General features: G+C 35.1%; 1 long non-coding RNA gene across 10 annotated transcripts; it reads right to left on the bottom strand.

Moving 5' to 3' along the window:
- Nucleotides 1–10,376: 10,376 nt before the first annotated feature.
- On the bottom strand, nucleotides 10,377–21,770 carry LOC105777872 (uncharacterized). Of its 10 annotated transcripts, XR_008189980.1 has the most exons (10): nucleotides 21,496–21,770; nucleotides 21,256–21,396; nucleotides 21,012–21,107; nucleotides 20,849–20,917; nucleotides 20,266–20,633; nucleotides 19,210–19,294; nucleotides 17,894–17,951; nucleotides 16,177–17,471; nucleotides 11,783–11,867; nucleotides 10,377–10,526 (listed from the first exon to the last, which is right to left on the bottom strand). It is a non-coding gene; the product is annotated as an uncharacterized LOC105777872 (long non-coding RNA). The 10 variants fall into 10 exon arrangements; XR_008189976.1 differs by having other exon boundaries at nucleotides 20,266–20,917; XR_008189981.1 differs by having other exon boundaries at nucleotides 20,568–20,633; nucleotides 20,849–21,107.
- Between the last annotated feature and the right edge of the window lie 1,310 nt (nucleotides 21,771–23,080).

The raw sequence follows: 23,080 nt of genomic DNA on the forward strand, positions 1-23,080 counted from the left end.
TCCACTTCTATTCCTAAGTTCAACCAGGAATTTACACTTAACACTTTATTTTAAACATTTTATCACTTGAATAATTCATGAACAATTTTCCTTCCACATTCAATATTGATTCACATATCAAATAAAATTCACAATTTATAAAATATATTACTATTATTTACACATAACTTACCTCGGATGCAAAACGACTATTTTTGTAATTTAGTCGATAACTTTCTCTTTTCCCCGATCACTTCCACTATTTCTTCTTTCTTGATCTATATTAACACAATTTAATACATTTTATCAATATTCCATTCAAATACAATTCATACACAACATTTTGGCAAATTTACATTTTTCCCCATAACTTTTCAAAAATTCCACTTTTGTCCCAAAGCTCGTAAAAATAAAATTCACTAAATTTTTAAATTTCAAACTTCACTAAATCATATTTCATGCTCATAACATCCCTCAATTTCACAAAATCACAACTTTATACACACTTTACCATCTTTCACAATTTCGCCCTTTTTTAACATTTTCATCAAAATTCATCTAGTAAAACTTGTAATTAACACTTCAAAATTCATTATCTAACATCACTAATCAATTTACAATTATATCATGAATGGGTCAATTTTAAACTTTAATTTCATTTAAATTAAATAGTAGAAACATGAAATTCAAGCATCAATAAGCATAAAAATACGAAAATAATTAAAAGCGGGCAAGAAATCACTTACAATTGAGCTTAGAAAATCAAGAACCCTAGCTATGGTAACATGAAACTTTCGCAGCAAGCTTCTGATTTTAAGAAGATGGACACTTATTTTCTCTTTATTTTGTCTTTTTCTCAATTTGGACAAAAATACCCTTGACCCATTACTTAGATATTTTTCTAGAATTACCCTTTTGTGTCCATAACACTAATTTATGGTCTAATTGCCACATAAACACTTCCAATTTCATGCAATAATTCAATTAAGTCATTTAATCACTAATTAGACACACTTTGCATTTTTCTTGATTTAGTCCTAAAAATTCAATTAGGCACTAAATCATTAAAATTTTCTATCCATATTTTCACACAATATTTCAATCAATCAGTAACTAATAAAAATTTATAAAATAAAACTATTTCACTTCGGATTTGTGGTTACGAAACCACTATTCCGATTAGGCCCTATTTCAGGCTATCACAATATTTATCAATGGACTAGGTAGCTCGCCTAGCCCAGCTTGACTCGAATTCAATTTAATAATTAAATATTTAAAAATTAAATTAAATTATAAAATATATAATATTAATATTAAAATATATTTTTATTATTTTATAAATAGTGGAATTGATTTTTTGTGTGAGCCGAAAATGGGATTGGGCTTGAAAAAAATTTGGACCCAGGACATAGCCCAACACATGGTAGGTCTAACTAAAGAACACATCTTTTTTTTTTAAAAAAAAAGTTTTAGAATTTTTATATTTTTCATGTATTTTAAATTATTTTAATAAAATTAAAGATTTTTAAAATTCTTTTATATTTTATTGAAAATTAAAAGAAAAACATTTAACTTTTAAAACTTTTTTGTAATTGCTTATATACTTTTAAAAAGGAAGGACCTAATTGACACAAAATTGTAAATAATGACGGCTAAAAGAGTTGTTTTACCTTTTTATTACAACAAAATCAACCATTCTAACGACAAAACTGATAGAGGGACCACTATTTTCAAATATAAAAAGGTATAAGGACTCAATATCTCAGATTAATTAAAGTATATAGACTAAATTTTAAATTTTAGAAGAGTGTAAGGGTCTTTGGCAAATTTAAACCTTGTAAAGAAATAAGGGTTAAAACTGTTGTTAGTCCTTGTACTTTGACAAAATTGAGATTTAATTCCTATACTTAAAATGTCAAAATTTAAGTCCTCTTACTTTTGTGATATAGAAATTTCAATCCAATCATTAATGTTGTTAACATTTTTGTCAAAATTTGTCGATTTAGCATGTTGGCTAGATTGTTGTCATATGATGTGCTATATTATTGATAGAAAATAAATATGTTAAGTTGACAAATTTTGACTGAAATTACTCGACAACGATAATGATTGGACTAAGATTTTAATTGAAAAGTAAGAGGATTGAATTTTTTAACTTTTAAAGTACAAGGACTAAATCTCGAAATTTGAAGAAGTATAGGACTAATAAAATATTTTAACAAAAAAATTAAGTATATACAAGTAAGGAATAAGGTGAATTGAAAGTGTAGTTGGGGCTCAAATCTCAATTACTTAATTAACCTTAAGTGGAAGGATAATGTTGGCATTTTGTAAATTTTTTAAACAGAGTAAGGATAAATTATTAATGTCAATATAATAATAGTTTAAAATTAATTAGTTAATTGATTAGAGTAAGCCTTTACACTCGTATCACAACTCACATGTATCTATTAAGGGCCAAGAAATTTTATAAGGTTTATTATGAGTTTAAATTATCATAACTTTAGGAAGACAGTTCAACCCTAAAACAATACTTTTTCAATACCATCCAAATATATCTCTCATCATTAACCCTAATTACCTTCTTATTTTTATTTTTCATTTAATTATAAATCTATCCAAAAGTTTGATTATTCGACTTTTGACTATGCTTTTCTCTTTAAAAAATTTTGAAACTCATAGTCCAACCCTATCCACTATCTAGTAAGGCTATGTTTGATAAATTGAAAATTTAAGTGTTGAGAAAATAAGTATCAAAAATTATGTTTGAATTTAAGTTATAAATTTTGTTTGGTATATTAATTAAAATAAATACTGAATATAATTAGATTTTTTGACAAAGACAATATAATCTTAAATCAAATATAATAAAATAAAATAAAAATACAATTTATCCTCTATTAAGTGATAAGAAAGTCTATCCTGAGGTCTCCTCTCTATGTAACACGTCTTTTGTCTAGAATTTTTCTAGGATTCACGATTGGTCTTCTTGTCTGCGACTTCTTTGATTCTTGATAAATTCTATCCTTTGTTAATTTAAGCTGGTTTTTTTCATCTATCGCCAAGTTCGCTTCTGTGGGTTTATTGGCCTTGCGGTCTGAGTTGGAATCCTTGGATAAAGCTGTTGCTATCGCAGGTTCCTTGTTCTTTAGGTGGGGTACGATTACTGATTTATTCTCTGAAAAAAATCTTAAAGCTTGGTCAGGATATAATCAAGTAGCAATTATGGAAAAAGAACTAGCTGACTTAAGTCTAGGTGAGGAAGAGGAGGAAGGAGTGCAATTTGAGTTAGAAGGTCAACCACAAACATCGGTGTATGATTTGTGTTTAGTGGACCGTTGTCTTACAGCTAGACCTGTCCATGGGCCGGGCTTGGCCCAGCTCGACGGCCCGCCCGAAATATGGGAGGGTTCGGGTAAAAATATAGGCCCGAAATATGAGCTTGGGCAAAAAAAGAGGCCCATTTAAAAAATGGGCCAGCCTCAAGTAATTTTTTGGCTGGGCCCTACCAAAATATATTAAATATATATATTAAGTTTTTATGTTTTAAGTTTTTATGTTTAAAAATATATATTTATTTTATGTTTAAGTTTTAGTTTTAGTTTTCAATTTCATTTCCCACAGCTTTAAGTTTTCAATTTTATTTTATGTTTTCAATTTTATTTTAGTTTTCAATTTCATTTCCCGATGATTTGTAGAAAGGAAGTCAAGGCATGATAGCAATTGAAAGTGATAACATTGGTATTTGGTAAATCCTGCACATAGCAATTGACAGGATAGCAATTGAAAGTGATAACATTGGTGTAATATTGGTTGGATATTGGTTGGTTTTAAGATAAAAAATGTAAACTTATTTGTTTACAAAATATTTGATAATACAAAATGTAAACTAATTAAATGTTAGATTTTGTTACAACAATTAATATAATTAACAATTAATACAATTAATAATTTGATAATTTTACTAATCAAATGTTAGATTTTATTACAACAATTACTACAATTAACAATTAATAATTTGATAATTTTACTAACAATTAGTTTTAATTTTATCAAAAAAATTAATTTTAATTAAAAAGCGGGCGGGCAGGCTCGGGCCCCATATTTTCTTGGGCGGGCTGGACAAAATCTCGAGCCCATATTTTGGGCCGGCCCTGCCTAGGAAGCGAGCCGAATTTTTTCGGGCCGGCCGAACCCGCCCTACCATGGACAGTCTACTTACAAGATGGCGTGGTCAATTTCTCGGCACTAAAAATGCAATGGAAAATTTATGGTATCCATTGGGGGGAATACAAATATTTGACCTAGGTGAAAAAAAGTACATGTTTAGGTTTTTTATGAGGTGGATCTGGAGCGTGTGATGAGTGGTATACCCTGGACTTTTAATAACCACCTTATTCTATTGCATAAACTCAAGGTTTGGGAGGATCCAACCTCTATACCATTGATTTACTCTGATTTTTTGGTACACGTTCATGATCTCCCTTCGGGTTCTTCTTCGGATCAGGTGGCCAAACAACTGGGGAACTTTGTGGGTAAATTTTTGGAACATGATACAAAACAAGTTTTTTAAGGATATAGGAATTTTATGCGTATTAGGGTACAACTTGATATCAGGAAGCCACTTAAGAGGAAAAATAAAATTTTAATTCCCCACTCTGATCCGGTTTATGTGAATTTTAAATACGGGAAGCTATCTTTATTTTGTTTACTTTATGGTTTATTGGGACATAGAGACAGGTTTTGTTGAAAAAGGATAGATTTAGGGTTAAAAGAGGTTGAATATGGGTAGGATATTACGTTATGGGAAAAACTAAGGAGAGTTGTTGTTACACCTAGTGTCACGGGCCGCAGTTCAAAGCCCGTGACCATCGCACCAAATGCATCCAATGGAGGTCTATTGCTTAGATGGTGATCATTTGGCCTATGAGAACTGGCCCGATTCAAAGAGCTATTAGACAAGCCTGTCAGATTGAAGCCTAGTTGGCCCGATAATGAAGAGATGGCAACTTAGGCTAATATGGTAACTAATCTTAGAAGATAGAGGGAATCATATCTTGTAAAGATTAGATTAGATTTGATAAGGCTTATCTTGTAAATCCCTAAAATTAAGGGATATGGTTAAATCTCATCCGTCGATGTAAATGTATCTTGACCGTCGGTTTTAGGGGAGCTCAACTATAAATAGAGAGCCTCCCCCTCAGTTGTACTCACTCCATTCATTATTTCATTATCCTTTGTGAATAAGAGAAATAGAGAGCACTTACTCAAACACTTTGCGAGTGTTCTTTCTGTTGTTCTTCTTTTGGCATAAATCACTTCCACTATTCAATTGGTGCCTTGGAGGAGTTCTAAAAGAATTCTCACTTGAGTTAAGGCTGACTTGGGCGAGTTTGGATGAACGGATCGCCTAAGGACACACAGATTGCAAGACGAAAGGTCTAGCCCCGTGACAAGTGGTATCCGAGCAAGGTTTGAACCAAGTAATATTCGAGTTGTTGGTTCACAGGCACCGTTGGGATGTCGAGAGAAGAGTTCGAACAAAGGTGGGCGAGGAAGTCTTTAAGGGAGATGTTGTCGGCTGTTGAGGAACGCGTAGGTAAACTTGAGGAGTCCATGGAGGACGTAAAAAAGTCGGGCAATGCGCTTGGGGAAAGCATTGATGACTTGAGAGAGCAGTCGAGGGACTTTGTTACCACGTGTCTCACTTCCCAAAGGGATAACGTGCGAGAGTTGCTAGATTCCCAAAAGAAGAAGCTGACAGAGAGGAACGATGCTCTCGAGGCCACGATGATGGCTTTGAAGGAGGAAACAATGGCCACGGTAAGGGCTTTGAGCACAAGAATAGAAGAGCTCGAGGGAGAGTTAGCCTTGTGCCGAGCAGCCGTGGGGAAGGGAGTGTCAAGTGCAGTACTCAGTAATGAGGATGTCCCGAAGCCGAAAGAGTTTGTGGGGACAAGGTCTGCATACGATGTGGACAATTTCTTATGGAGGATGGAAAACTACTTCCGTGCCAAAGGCATCGTGGATGATGCGGTTAAGGTAAACACTGCTTCAATGTTTATTACTGACATTGCGCTTTTATGGTGGCAAGGTAGGACCACAGATAAAAGGCAATGTGAGATTGGGACGTGGAAAGAGTTCCAATGCTAATTGAATGGACAGTTTTACCCAGAATTTGCTGAGGAAGAAGCTCGGGCAAAGTTGCAAGGGATAACGCAACGGGGCACAGTGGGGGAGTATGTTCGAGAGTTCAAGGAACTCATGCTTCAAGTTTCAGATGTGACCGAAAGAGAGGCATTGCTTGCTTTTCAGAACGGATTGAAGCTATGGGTCAGACAGGAGGTGGAACAAAGAGGTGTCCAAAAGCTGTCGGAAGCCATGACGGTAGTTGAGTCCGTGGTCAAGCTTGGTTTAGGGAAAGACAAGCTTGGGTCTTCCAAGTCTGAGGAAAAGGGCGTATGTGAAATGGATCACAAGGAAGATATTGTTGATGGCGATGGCAACGGCGATAATGGTGGTAATGGGAAACCACGAGTTGGGAAGAAGAAACCCAAGAAGAAAAGGGACAAGCTGAAATGCTTTCTTTGCGACGGTCCACACATGTTAAAGAAATGTCCAAAGAAATCCGCGCTTAAAGAGAAGCCGGTGGGTAAGGCCTTGGTACTTGGTTCGAGCGCAAGGGATGTCGAAGCCAAGGAGGCCGAAAGCGAGAAGAAGCCAGTGGAGTGCTTCTTATGTCATGGTCCGCATAGGTTGCGGAAGTGTCCGAGGAAGTCTGTCATCGAGGGGAACGATGGAGCAGACAAGGAGCCCAAGAAGCTTTGTTCGAGCAAGGGAAAAGCCGAAGCCAAGAGGGCAAAGAGGAGCAAAAAGAAGCGAGTAAAGTGCTTATTGTGCCGTGGTCCGCATGAGTTGCGGAATTGTCCAAAGCAAGCCGGAGTCAAAAGAAAGGCAACGCCTGAGCTTGGTGAGTCATCGGAGGGGCTTCCACCCAAGGAAGAGGTTAGTTTGTCATCGGACTTAGAGGAAAGAGTTGCGATGAAAACAGTGAAGCTGGGACCAATGAGGCTCAAGTTGAGTGAAGCGTCGGAGTTGGCTGAGTCATCGACAAGGCTTCCACCTATGGGAGAGGTGGTTGGTGCATCGGACTTCAAGGAAAAAGAAGTGATGCATGTGGGACAGTTGACCAGAGTAAATGCGAAGGTACATTCCGAACACTGTGATAGTGTTTTGCATTCTAACTTGTTGACTTGGCAAGAACGTACGAGCCCTTTTGAAGTTCTTGAGCAAAGAGGCAGAGAGACTGTGGGCAAAACGGAGCCAAGTGTGGTAAATCAAGAGGATTCTGTTCGAGCAAAGTTAGATTATGGACAAGAGAGTGACATAACTTCTTGTCATCAAGATGTACAAACGAGTAGGACGGTTCGAGTGAAGAAGCGACGTAAGCCGAAGCAAAAGTCCTGAAGGAAGGAAAAGGCTAAGGCGTCGAGACGAGACCGAGGCGAATCAAGTCAGTGCCATTTGGAAGTCACAACGAGGACGTTGCGAGAATGGGTGGGGGAGAATTGCACGGGCCGCAGTTCAAAACCCGTGACCATCGCACCAAATGCATCCAATAGAGGTCTATTGCTTAGATGGGGATCATTTGGCCTACGAGAACTGGCCCGATTCAAAGAGCTATTGGACAAGCCTGTCAAATTGAAGCCTAGTTAGCCTGATAATAAAAAGATGGCAACTTAGGCTAATATGATAACTAATCTTAGAGGATAGAGGGAATCATATCTTGTAAAGATTAGATTATATTTGATAAGGCTTACCTTGTAAATCCCTAAAATTAAGGGCTATGGTTAAATCTCATCCGTCGATGTAAATGTATCTTGACCGTCAGTTTTCGGGGAGCTCAACTATAAATAGAGAGCCTCCCCCTCAGTTGTACTCACTCCATTCATTGTTTCATTATTCTTTGTGAATAAGAGAAATAGAGAGCATTTACTCAAACACTTTGCGAGCGTTCTTGCTGTTGTTCTTTGTTGTTCTTCTTTTGGCATAAATCGCTTCCGCTCTTCAATTGGTGCCTTGGAGGAGTTCTAAAAGAATCCTCACTTGAGTTAAGGCTGACTTGGGCGAGTTTGGATGAACAAATCGCCTAAGGCCGCACGGATTACGAGACGAAAGGTCTAGCCCTGTGACACTAGCATGTGGATAAGAGAAGAACCTATAGAGAGGAACTTTGGGAATGTTTTAAGTAATGGAAGCAAGGAACAAAACAAGATGGGTACGAACGATATAGTCAGTCATCAGAATCGAGGGCTGATTACTCAAACTTGGGGAATTAATTTGGAAGGTAGTTAGACTTATGATAGAGGGAAAAGAGCATTATATTGAGGAAAAGAGGATATGGAGGAAGATAATGAAGAATTCTCAATCGAAAATAATGAAGGAAAAAACGTCATAGATCAAATATTCAGGCTTGTCCAAGTTATACGTATGAGGGAATTAAAGGAAAAGGTGAACAGCAAGGAACAACCAGTTTTAGACAGATATCGATGGCTACCAATAGGCAAGCTGACCGAACGCAATAAAAATTCTAGGTTGGAACGTCCGTGGATTGGGGAATCCATGGGGCGTTAAAAGACTCCAGCATATGCTAAAGTTGTACAATCCCTAGGTGGCCTTCTTTATGGAGACAAAACTTGACAATTCTCATATGAGAAAAGTACGACATCGATGTGGATTTTCTTGTGGCAATGATGTTCCAACTAATAGAACTCGGGGTGGTTTAAGTCTTGGTTGGAGGAGTGAGCTTTTGAAAACCTTGAAGAGTTTTTCCAAAAACCATATTAACATGAGTATCGATGATAAATGAGTTGGGGCAATTTGGAGATTGACTGGATTTTATGGTGCTTTAGAGACTCAAGCAAGAAGCGGGGCATGGGATATTCTGAGAAGCCTTGGTGGTGAACAACTAATGCCTTGGCTGGTTTGTGGTGATTTTAATGAGATTTTTTTTATTATTTGAAAAAGAAGGTGGACAGCCACATGATGAAGAAAGAATGGAAGAGTTCCGATTGGTTTTGAGTGAGTGTCAGCTAGAAGACATGGGGTCTGTTGGTAGATGGTTTACATGGGAGTGAGGTAACCTTTCTGAAACAAATATCAAAGAACGTCTTGATAGAGGAGTTGCTAATAAGGAATGGGTTGAGCTTTTCCCGGAGTATACGAGCCGACATTTGTCTTTTTTTTTCTGATGATTGTTTTTTTTTCAAACCAGGATTGAAGGAATTAGTATAAGAAGGGAAGGATTCAGATTTGAGGCTTGGTAGACCATGGAGATGTCTTGTGAGGAGAAAATTAAACAGTTATGGTCAAGCTGCAAATGGGGGTAGTAGAAAAGCTCGAAGTTGTTGGAAAATGACTAAATAGATGGGCATTGGGTATTAAAAAAATCTAGAAATCGCTTATCAAAAAAATTACTTGCTAGAATTGAGGAGTTGGATGGTATGGATAGAACATATAATAACTTAGCAGAACTTATTGATACCAAAATCCATTTAAATTTAGAGATGGAAAAGGACGAAAAAATATTGGGAACAATGAGAAAGGATGAATTTGACTTAAAGAAGGAGATAAAAATACAAAATTATTTCATAGTTCTACTTTTCAAAGGAGAAGGGCGAATTGCATTGATGAGTTAGAAGATGAATTGGGGATAATCACTTATGATAGTCATTAGATGGCAAATGTGGTGAAGCGTTATTTTGAAAACCTTTTTACTTCGGGTGGTATTTGCAATACTGATTATATTCTATTAGGGATTGAAAATCGTATTTCGGAGGACATGAACAAAGCTTTGACTGAGGAATTCACTAGGGATGAGAAAATTTTTGTGATTATAAATATGGGACCAACTAAAGTCGTCGGCTATGACGGATTCCCTACTCTCTTCATTCAAAAATACTGGCATATTGTTGGAACTGAAGTCGGTGATTTTTGTTTGAATATTTTGAATAATAGCAGTGCATTGGATGATATTAATTCTACAAGTATTGTTTCAATCCCCAAAGTAGCAAGCCCCACGAACCTCAAGAGTTTTCAACCCATTAGTCTTTGCATAGTTATTTATAAGATTATAGTCAAGGCAATTGCTAACCGTTTTCATGAAGTTTTATATGCTTGTATTGACAAAGCCTAAAGTGTTTTTGTGTAACACCCCTTACCTGTGTCCCTTGCCAGAACAGAGTATGAGGTATTACTAGAACTCAAACACTTGTAATTGTTCCAATTCAGATACTTTATTACCACATATATATATATTTTAAATTTCAGCAGCATTTCTGCTTATTTTTACATAAAACCCCCTGCAAATTTCAAAATTTCAACCAAACCAATCCCAATAATTCAACCAATACATTTATATATATTATATATCAATTTACATTAAGTCATCTATACATGCCATAATTCAAAAGTATTGGTTACAAAATACCCAAAAGATGTAGATAGTGTGGATGATATTCCGACTCTGTCCAAATTTCTGAGCTATACTGATAACATTATAAAACAAAGAAAAGAAAAAGGGATAAGCATGTAGCTTAGTAAGTAAGCATATGACAAATAAACAAATTTCTAACATGATTTCAATGAAACATAATTCTATTCATACATAAATTTCATTATTTGTCCAATTTCCAGCAAGTTGTTTTTCTGAATCATGGTTACTAATTTATTTTTATCTGAAGCTACAGGACTCCAAATTAAGTTATGTAAATTTTACTTGAAACTAAACTCGTATACCTTTCCACCATAAAATTTTCAGAATTTTTTCTTTAGCCAATTAGTACAGTTTATTCTTTAAATCTTCCACTGTTTCACAGCTCGATAGTTATGGCCTCTCTTTACTAAAATTTACTTAACTTTCTATAAAAAATTCAAACGATGTTCTTGTTTCTTTCCCTTGAAAATAGACTCATGGAGGAATTCAAGAATGTAAATTTCAAGCCATAATTATTTTTGTACGATTTTTGGTGATTTTCCAAATTTGAAATAGGAGATTTCGAAATCAATTCAACCCTATTTCATTAAAATTCAAATATCCCAAAATATATAACTCTTTTGCTTTCTCTATTTTTTTCATGTGAAAATAGACTCATTCAGATTCAATTTCATATATTATTCAACCTCTAAGTCAATTTCCACCATTTTTGGTGATTTTTAAAAATTTCTCAACCGCTGTTGTTCAAAACTATTTTATTTCTAAATTTACGCTTATGTAGTTTTGATATTTCATACCATCTTACACATGGGTCAATTAAGTATCAAACCCAATATTCCTCACATAATCTTGTCCATTTTATATATACATTCTATTCACCTTTCCAATTTCCCTTTTGAATACTCGGAATATTATCCGTTACTTGGTGGATTCAGCACTTAGCAACCACCATAAATTCAGTGATACGGGGAATCAACACATAGCAACCCCTTTCCCAATTAAGGATTCGGTGGAATCAGCACTTAGCAACCACCTTTATATTCAATGATACGGGGAGTCAGCACTTAGCAACCCCATTCACAATAAAAAATACAGTGGAATCAGCAAATAGCAACCACCTTTATATTCAGTATATTCCGGCCTATTCCGAGTGTTCAACCGGAAACCTTGTTTTTCAACATTTTACCACCTTTCCCAACTTAACCACATTTTTAGGATCTATATCGAATATTTATTCTATATTCAATCAAATATCCACAATATATTGAATAACATTAAAATATTGCAGTAATTCATATGCATCCTTACCTCGGTGCAAAATATTGTAATTTCGCTATTTACTCCACGATCTTTTCCTTTCCCCGTTTGAGATTATCTTCTTGTCTTTCTTGATCTATAATAGCAAATTTAGCTATTTAATATTCAAATTTATTAAAACAGTCATCGACTAAACTTTTTGCAAAATTTTGATTTTGTCCCTAAACTTTTGCATATTTACATTTTTGTCCCAAAGCTCGAAAATTAAATTTCACTCCTTATTCTTATGTTTTACAACATGCTGAACACCTTTTCCTTCTATGGAAACATCAAATTCTCACTCTAACATGTACTTTTGAATATTAAATATTTTTACGGATTGTGTCAATTTACCCGCTTTCGCTTAAAATCGCTTAGCAAAAATTGTTTAACATAATTTATAGCTTCATATTATACCATAAAACAGAAAAATAAACACATTTCACCTATGGGTATTTTTCCAAATATGAACCGTAACATGAATTAATGGTAGAATAAGCTAAATCGAGCTACGAGGATCTCAAAAATGCGAAGAACATTAAAAATGGGGCTAGGATGCACTTACTATGAGCTTGAAAAAGCAAAGAAACCCTAGCTATGGTGTCTTCTAAAATTCGGCAGCAACTATGGAGAAGATGAACATATTTTTTCATCCTTTCCCCATTTAATTCTATTTATTTACCAAATGACTAAAATGTCCTTTCTTAAAAAAAATCTTATTTCACTTATTTCATGCCCATTTTTGTCCGTCATTAACTAATGGTCTAATTACCACATTAGGACCCCTAATTTATGATTCCATAACAATTAAATACCTTTAACATGTAGAACTCAAAATTTGCACTTTTTACAATTTAGTCCTTTTTGACTAAATTGAGTGCCCAAACGTCAAAATTTTAGAACAAAATTTTTACGAATTTTTTTTTGTGAAATTGTAGACCATACAAATATAATGGTAATAGTATTTTCCCTCGTCGGATTTGTGGTCCCGAAACAACTGTTCCGACTAGGCCCAGAATCGGGTTGTTACAATTCTCCCCCTTTAAGGATTTTCGTCCTCGAAAATCTTACTGGAAATGGGGTTTGGGTACTGTTTCCTCATAACTTCCTCCGGTTCCCATGTAGCCTATTCCATTCCATGTTTTTGCCACAACACTTTTACTAAGGCTACACTCTTATTTCTTAACTATTTGATCTCTCGAGCCAGAATCTTTATCGGTTCCTCCTCGTAAGTCATATCCGGTCGAATTTCAATCTCTGTAGGAGAAACTACATGTGAAGGATCGGAACGATAGCGTCGCAACATCAATACATGAAATAGATTATGTATTCTTTCCAACTCTACTGGCAAAACTAACCGATAAGCTACGGGTCTAATCATTTCAATAACTTCATACGGTCCAATAAAATGTGGACTCAATTTGCCTTTACGGCCAAATCTTAAAATCTTCTTCCATGGAGATACTTTCAGAAACACTTTATCAACCACACGAAACTCAATTTCTTTTCTCTTTAAATCCGCATATGACTTTTGCCGATCTGAAGCAGCCTTTAAACAATCACGGATTACTTTCACTTTTTCTTCAGTTTCTTTCACCAAGTCAACTCCATGAATCTGGTTCTCACTGAGCTCAGTCCAATATAAAGGGGTTCTACACTTACGTCCATATAATGCTTCATACGATACCATTCGTATACTCGACTGATAGCTATTGTTGTAAGCAAATTCAACCAATGGTAGATATTTCTCCTAACTGCCTTCAAATTCTAAAATACAGCATCGGAGCATGTCTTCAAGAACTTGAATCACTCTTTTAGATTGTCCGTCAGTTTACGGATGGAACGCAGTACTATAATTCAATTTTGTACCCAAGGATTCTTGCAACTTTATCCAAAACCTCGAAGTGAACCTCGGATCTCTATCTTATATAATAGATTTAGGCACCCCGTGCAATCTCACAATTTCAGCAACATTTAACTCCGCCAACTTGTCAAGTGAGTAATCAATGCATACTGGTATAAAATAAGCTGATTTTGTCAATCTATCAACGATTACCCAAATAGCATCCTTCTTTCTTGGAGTCAGAGGCAATCCTGTCACAGAATCCATCGTGATGCTGTCCCATTTCCACTCTGGAATCATTACTGGTTGAAGTAAACCCGATGGTACTTGATGCTCAGCTTTCACTTGTTGGCAAATTAAACACTTTGATACAAATTCCAAAATATCCTTTTTCATGCCCGGCCACCAATACAATTTCTTCAAATCATTATACATTTTCGCACTACTTGGGTGAACTGACAAATCACCACTGTGTGCCTCACATAAAATGGTCCGAATCAACTCATCATTTCTCAGTACACATATCCTATCCCAGAACATCAAACAATCATCTGATCTGATTTGAAAATCTGGATTAACACATGATTCACACTGAGCTCTCTTGGCTTGCAATTCACTGTCATTCTTTTGGGCTTCCCGAATTTACTGAAGGAATAACGGTCTAGCCCTCAATTCAGCCAAAATTGAGCCATCATCAGATAAGGTTAATCTCATACTCATAGTTCTCAAAGCAAATAAAGATTTTCTGCTCAAGGCATCAGCAACTACATTAGCTTTTCCGGGGTGATAGTCAATCACTAGCTCATAGTCTTTTATTAGTTAGATCCACCTTCGTTGTCGCAAATTCAAGTCTTTTTGATTCATTAAATACTTTAAACTCTTATGATCAGCGAAGATTCAGCAGTTCTCACCATACAAATAATGACGCCAAATTTTTAAAGCAAAAGCGATGGCAACCAATTCAAAATCATGTGTCGGATAATTCTTCTCATGCAGTTTCAGCTGTCTCGAAGCATAAGCTATTACTTTTCCCTCCTGCATTAACACACACCCAAGACCATTCAACGATGCATCACTATAAATTATAAACTTCTTTCCTATCTCAGGTTGTACCAACACTGGCGCTTTAGTCAATAATGCCTTCAATTTCTCGAAAATTTGTTGACATTTATCAGTCCATTCAAACTTGACATTCTTTTGCAATAACTTAGTCATAGGAGAAGCAGTCATCAAGAATCCCTTGACAAAACGTTTGTAATACCCGGCTAAGCCCAGAAAGCTTCTAACCTCGGTCACATTCTTTGGTGGTTCCCAATCAACAATTGCGGAGATTTTGCTTGGATCAACTTGAATACCCTCACTTGAAACTATATGTCCCAAGAATCCAACCTCACGAAGCCAAAACTCACTTTTGCTGAATTTAGCATACAATTTCTTCCCTCTCAGAATTCGCAACACAGTTCTCAAATGTTCAGCGTGCTCGAATTCATCTCGAGAATAAATTAAAATATCATCTATGAACACCACCACGAACTTATTCAGATACGGTCGAAAAATTCGGTTCATCAGATTCATAAAATAGCCGGAGCATTAGACAAACCAAAAGGCATCACCAGAAATTTGTAGTGTCCATACCTTGTTCTGAAATTAGTCTTTGCCACATCTGACTCACTAACTCTCAACTGATAGTAACCAGATCTCAAATCAATCTTTAAAAAAATTGTTGCTCCCTTTAGTTGGTCAAACAAATCATTAATTCTCGACAAAGGATACTTGTTCTTTATAGTCACTTTGTTGAGCTGACGATAGTGAACACAAAGTCTCACAGAACCGTTTTTCTTTTTCACAAATAATACAAGAGCACCCCAAGGAGAAAAACTCAGTCTCACAAATCCTTTATCCGTCAACTCTTGTAACTGAGCTTTCAATTCCTTCAACTCAGTCGGAGCCATCCGATACGGAGCAACAGAAATCGGTGCAGCACCATGTAACAAGTCAATAGCAAACTCAACTTCTCTAATCGGACGTAACCCAGGCAATTCCTCCGGAAATACGTCCTGAAATTCACAGACTACCGGCACTAATTCAAGCTTCGACCCAGTTATACTAGTATTCAACACATAAGCAAGATAAGCTTCACATCCTTTTCTCATGTATTTCTGAGCAGACATGTGCGAGATCACCATAGGCAATTTATTCAGCTCCTCTGCTTCAACCCGAAGAATTTCACCATTTTCACATTTCAATTCAAGGATTTTCTATCTACAATTTACCTTAGCATCATGCAATATCAACCAATTCATCCCCAAAATAACATCGAACTCATCAAATGGTAACAACATCAAATTAGCCGGGAAACAATGACCTTGAATCACCAAAGGACAATTCTTGCAAACTTTATCGACTAAGACATATTTGCCTAAAGGATTTGATATTTTAACCACAAATTCAGTATTTTCAACAGGCAAATTCTTATTAGATACTAAATTCACACATACATATGAATGAGTAGACTCAGGGTCAATCAAAGCAAAAACATCAATATCATGAAGAGAAAATGTACCAGTAATCATGTCAGGAGATGATGCATCCTTACGAGCACGTATGGCATAAGCTCTGGCAGGAGCTCTAGTTTCTGGTCTCCCGGCTGTATCTTTCACCACACTTTTACCGCTAACTCTGCTTCCAGCATTTTTCGAGGGTTTACCTCTACTAACAGTATCACTCGATCCAACTCTCTGTAATCTTTCTTCTTCTATCCTCTCAGGACAATCTTTTATGTAGTGCTCTTGAGAACCACACCTGAAACAAGCTCATCTAAACCCCCAACACTCACCAACATGTCGCCTACGACACTGTTGACACTTGGGTTTATTATTTCCCACATTGCCCACACTTGCCACTGAAGTAGCTTGAGTTTTAGCACCGGAGTACGACTTCCCTCGATCTCTACGTGAATACCCAACTGAACCAGTTGATCGTGGATTCATCTCTTTAAGCTTCTTTGATTGGGATTGAAATGTCTTACTCATTAACCTTTTTCTTACATCCCGAGCCTCAATCTCCGCCTTTCTCTTTTCTTTACTCAGTTCTTTAGCCTTGCAAGCTCGGTCAACCAGTACCACAAATTCTTTTAACTCTAAAATCCCAACATACAATCTAATATCTTCGTTTAGCCCTTCTTCGAATCTTTTGCACATGATGGCCTCTGTGGACACACATTCTTGGGCATATTTGCTGAGCCTGACAAACTCTCTTTCATACTCTACCACAGACATTCGACCCTACTTCAACTCGAGAAATTCCTTGCGTTTTTGATCGATGAATCGTTGGCTTATGTATTTTTTTTTCTGAATTCATCCCGGAAGAAGTCCCATGTAACCCTTTCTTTCGGAACCACATATACCAATGTTTTCCACCAACGATATACTGAGTCTTTTAATAAATATATTGCACACTTTAAACATTCTTCGGGAGTACAAGATAATTCATCAAATACCCGAATGAAATTTTTGAGCCAAAACTCCACATTTTCCGGATCATCATCTACATTAGCCTTGAAATCTTCAGCCCCATGATTTCGGATCTTGTCAACAGGAGGTTTACTTGATCTTACTAAGTCAACATTTTGTGGAGCTAGGGAACCAGTTGAAGAATAGGAGGGGGTGGAGGAGGTTGAACATTCGGGTTTGCTCGAACAAATTCTGTATACCAATTGTTCATCATATGAAGAAAGGCTTCCCGAGCCTCATCCTCACTATGCGTCTCATGTCTACTTTCTTCAAGCGCGGTCCCTGGCGCGGGAGCCGACGCATTACTTTCTACATCATCCATTATAACTCGGTCGGGTTCTATTTACTATAAAAAAATAAACACAATTTGAAATGTCAGAAATCATCACACTATCACAATATTTTTATGGCATGTATAGATAAACATTCACGCATATTTTGTTAGTCCGAGAACCGGCTAAACCATAGCTCTGATACCACTAACTGTAACAACCCTTACCTGTGTCCCTTGCCGGAACAGAGTATGAGGTATTACTAGAACTCAAACACTTGTAATTGTTCCAATTGAGATACTTTATTACCAGATATATATATTTTTTAAATTTCGACAGCATTTCTACTTGTTTTTACATAAAACCCCTTGCAAATTTCAAAATTTCAACCAAACTAATCCCAATAGTTCAACCAATACATTTATATATATTATATATCAATTTACATTCACTCATCTATACATGCCATAATTCAAAAGTATTGGTTACAAAATACCCAAAAGATGTAGATAGTGTGGATGATATTCCGACTCTGTCCAAATTTCTGAGCTATACTGATAACATTATAAAACAAAGAAAAGAAAAAGGGATAAGCATGTAGCTTAGTAAGTAAGCATATGACAAATAAACAAATTTCTAACATGATTTCAATGAAACATAATTCTATTCATACATAAATTTCATTATTTGTCCAATTTCCAACAAGTTGTTTTTTCGAATCATGGTTACTAATTTATTTTTATCTCGAAGCTACAGGACTCCAAATTAAGTTATGTAAATTTTACTTGAAACTAAACTCGTATACCTTTCCACCATAAAATTTTCAGAATTTTTTCTTTAGCCAATTAGTACAGTTTATTCTTTAAATCTTCCCCTGTTTCACAGCTCGACAGTTCTGGCATCTCTTTACTAAAATTTACTTAACTTTCTATAAAAAATTCAAACGATGTTCTTGTTTCTTTCCCTTGAAAATAGACTCATGGAGGAATTCAAGAATGTAAATTTCAAGCCATAATTATTTTTGTACGATTTTTGGTTATTTTCCAAATTTGAAATAGGAGATTTCGAAATCAATTCAACCCTATTTCATTAAAATTCAAATATCCCAAAATATATAGCTCTTTTGCTTTCTCTATTTTTTTCATGTGAAAATAGACTCATTCAGATTCAATTTCATATATTATTCAACTTCTAAGTCAATTTCCACCATTTATGGTGATTTTTCAAAATTGCTCAACCATTGTTGTTCAAAACTATTTTATTTCTAAATTTACTCTTATGTAGTTTTGATATTTCATACCATCTTACACATGGGTCGATTAAGTATCAAACCCAATATTCCTCACATAATCTTGTCCATTTCATATATACATTCTATTCACCTTTCCAATTTTCCTATTGAACACTCGGAATATTATCCGTTACTCGGTGGATTCAGCACTTAGCAACCACCATAAATTCAGTGATACGGGGAATCAGCACATACCAACCCCTTTCCAAATTAAGGATTCGGTGGAATCAACACTTAGCAACCATCTTTATATTCAGTGATACAGGGAGTCAGTACTTAGCAACCCCATTCACAATAAAAAAATACTGTGGAATCAGCACATAGCAACCACCTTTATATTCAGTATATTCCGGCCTATTCCGAGTGTTCAGCCAGAAACCTTGTTTTTCAACATTTTACCACCTTTCCCAACTTAACCACATTTTTAGGATCTATATCGAATATTTATTCTATATTCAATCAAATATCCACATTATATTGAATGACATTAAAATATTGCAGTAATTCATATGCATACTTACCTCGGTGCAAAATATTATAATTTCACGATTTACTCCACGATCTTTTCATTTCCCCGTTTGAGATCGTCTTCTTGTCTTTCTTGATCTATAATACCAAATTTAGCTATTTAATATTCACATTTATTAAAACAGTCCTCGACTCAACTTTTTGCAAAATTTTGATTTTGTCCCTAAACTTTTGCATATTTACATTTTTGTCCCAAAGCTCGAAAATTAAATTTCACTCATTCTTATGTTTTACAACATGATGAACACTTTTTTATTCTATGGCAACACCAAATTCTCACTCTAACATGTACTTTTGAACATTAAATATTTTTACCGATTGTGTCAATTTACCCGCTTTCGCTTAAAATCGCTTAGCAAAAATTGTTTAACATAATTTCTAGCTTCATATTCTACCATAAAACAGTAAAATAAACACATTTCACCTATGGGTATTTTTTCAAATATGAACCCTAACATGAATTAATGGTAGAATAAGCTAAACCGAGCTACGAGGATCTCAAAAATGCGAAGAACATTAAAAACGGGTCTAGGATGCACTTACTATGAGCTTGAAAAAGAAAAGAAACCCTAGCTATGGTGTCTTCTAAAATTCAGCAGCAACTATGGAGAAGATGAGCATATTTTTCCATCTTTTCCCCATTTAATTCTATTTATTTACCAAATGACTAAAATGCCATTTCTTAAAAAAAATCTTATTTCACTTATTTCATGCCCGTTTTTGTCCATCATTAACTAATGATCTAATTACCACATAAGGACCCCTAATTTATGATTCCATAACAATTAAATACCTTTAACATGTAGAACTCAACTTTTGCACTTTTTACAATTTAGTCCTTTTGACTAAATTGAGTGTCCAAACGTCAAAATTTTCGAACGAAATTTTTACGAAATTTTTCTGTGAAATAGTAGACCATAAAAAATAATTATAATAATATTTTCCCTCGTCAGATTTGTGGTCCCAAAACTACTATTCCGACTAGTCTGTGTGGCAGATCTTATTGACAACCATTCAAACCAATGGAAGGAAGAGTTAATCAAAAATACCTTTCATGCCAATGATACTGAAAGAATTCTTTGCATTCCCCTCCCCATGGAGAAAGAAGTGAATAGGTTGGTCTGGTGTGGTGAAGCTCGAGATTGAACTTAGTACATAGTGGTTACAAAAAAAATACTACAGATAGATAACCCAATTACTTTACAAGCTAACACCGACTTTTAAAAAACCATGTATAAGAAGCTCTGAGTGGTGGATCTGTCCTCACAAATTAAAATCCTAGTTTGGAAAACTTTTAATAACTTTATCTCTACTTTGTTTAATCTTTACCAGCAACGACTTGGGAGCTCACCGAGCATGTCTTTAGGAAGTGCTCTTTTGCTATTAATGTTGGACTAGTCTGGGCATAAGAGGGACCCTAGAGGAAAATGAGTTACAAATTAAAGATTGGGTGATGTTGTAATTTAATAAAGAATCAAGTCAACAGATCAGATTAATTGTAGGTACTTTATGGGGGTTTATGGATGTCACGTAAAAAATTTGTACATGAAAGGGAAATCCAACATGCAGCTGATTTAGCCCAATTTGTTAAAAATTATATTCGAGAAATTGAAGGAGTAAGAGAACAAGGACCTGACAGAAATGCATGGGAAGAAGGTTGGAGCCCTCTAAGAGATCCCTTCGTGAAGATTAATTTTGATGCTACATTTGACAAACAATGTATGATATCATGCTTTGGAATTTTAATTCGTGACTAGAGGGGTAAGGTTTTAAAATATAAAGTTTTCATCAATACTCAGATCCCGACAGCATTTGCAGCAGGGGCCCTCGCCTAGCAATTAGATTTGGGGTAGAATCTGGGTTCCTAAAGGTTGAATTGGAAGGTGATGCCCTAACGATTATAAAAAAAAACTTCAAAACCAGGAAGAAGACAGATCGATTTTAACGGCATATATTACTGATGCAAAAAGACTTCAAAAGTATTTTGTCTCATGTCGATTCAAACATGTAGGATGGCATGCAAATATAAAAGCGCATACCTTGGCTAAAGAGGGGCTTAAAGATGGGAGTGAAACTAGTCTAGGCGAGGGTTCCATAAAAACAACAGTTCGGGTCATTGTAAAGGAATGGACTGTGGAGACAGGGGGAAGCACGGGGGTTCAGTCTTCTAGCCATGAAACCTGAAGAAAGATTGGAAAATTTGGCGAACGCTAATATAAAAATAAAGAAAATGAGATTGTAAAAAACCAGGAAATGAATCCAATAAAGGGGATGAATACCTCAGATTCACGGGATCCTGTTGCTAGGATATGAAGTTACAAGTTCAAATACTTATCTGAAGGGGCATTCTCAATTGATATCATACAGAATATTTGGGCATCCTTCGGAGCACTGAAATGACGATCTATTTGCAGAAAAGACATGGAGGTACCAAAACAGAGTTTCTGTTCGTAGGTGCTTTAGGATTAGGGTTCTTTTGGTTTTTTCCATGTTTCTTTTGATCTTGGGCTTAGGGTTTTTGTGCTTCTGTTCGTTTTTTCCTTTGGACTTCAGGTTAGGCCTTGTTTCGGTGGTCTTTTCTTTACTTTTATGTTTTTTCACTTTGTTTTTTAATAAAAGCTGCAGACAGGGTTAATTAAAAAAATTGATAAGAAAGTCTTTATTTACTTATTATTTTTCACACTTTTTTGTAAAAAAAAAATCTATCTAACAACTTCAATTATGGGTTATCAAATTTGTTTAAAAAATTAAGTGGCGAAAATATTAACTTTCAATTGATTGAATTTTTTCAACATTCTATCAAACAAAACCTAAATTCAACCCTAAAATGATAAAACTAAACAAATTTTTTAACAATTCAACGCTCATCAACAAATTTCCTTATTTCTTATTTGGCTTAATATATTGTTTGGTACTCAAGTTTGATTTTTTTCTAATGTAGTATATGTGTTATTTTTGGTCCAATATAGTACTTTTATTTGACAAAGAAATATTTTGGTACTCAAAGGTAACAATGTTAACTTTTTTTGTTTAATTCAAATTTTGGAATTGATTTGATGAAAGTTAATTGCTAATATTATTAGATTTTATTTTTTATATTACTTTGTTAATGGAATAAATTTAATGTTAATTTTGAATTTTTTTAGTTTTGCGTTTAATTTATCAAATATAGTCTGATGGATGTGATTTAATCTGAATTTTAATGTTGATTTTGTTAAGGTAAATTTTTAGCGATGCCAAGGAGCAGGGCCCACTGGTTCCTAGCATTACTTAGCTAAAAAACTTGCAATGTTTAGTGTAGGCAAATTTAGTGTTAATTATGAATTTGGATGACTGCAAGCTCATGTATGATATCCAAACTGTATATAGCAACATATTCAAACGAAGCTTGTGAAAGCTTAGTAAGTACAACGAGAATTAAACTTATGTTTTATTAATTAAATAAAAAAATAATACAATAGAATTGCAATAAATAAGTATAGAACATATTAGTATTAGTAACTCCATATTATAACTCAATCATTATAATTTCTTTCATTATCATTCAGTCACTACCACATAATCTTGTCATATTATTCTTAGCTTTATCTTTTGTCTTTTATTATTCAATAGAGGCCTAATGTAGACTTAATAAAACACATAGGATATACGAAATAGTACAGGGATGCACCGAAGTGCAATAACAAAATAGAGTACCACCAGTGTGCCAGGTCAGAACAAAATAGTATCGAAGTACAATGTCAAAATAGAGAATGCGCTAAATGCTTCCTAATGACATGTCATCTATATCCTACTAGTTCATATCTTGTCTACATGAGCAAATATAATAGAACCAATTTCTCATTTACATCTTAGAACAAGATT

Source organism: Gossypium raimondii, chromosome 10, assembly GCF_025698545.1.
Source record: "Gossypium raimondii isolate GPD5lz chromosome 10, ASM2569854v1, whole genome shotgun sequence".
In the NCBI taxonomy this organism is placed as follows: domain Eukaryota; kingdom Viridiplantae; phylum Streptophyta; class Magnoliopsida; order Malvales; family Malvaceae; genus Gossypium; species Gossypium raimondii.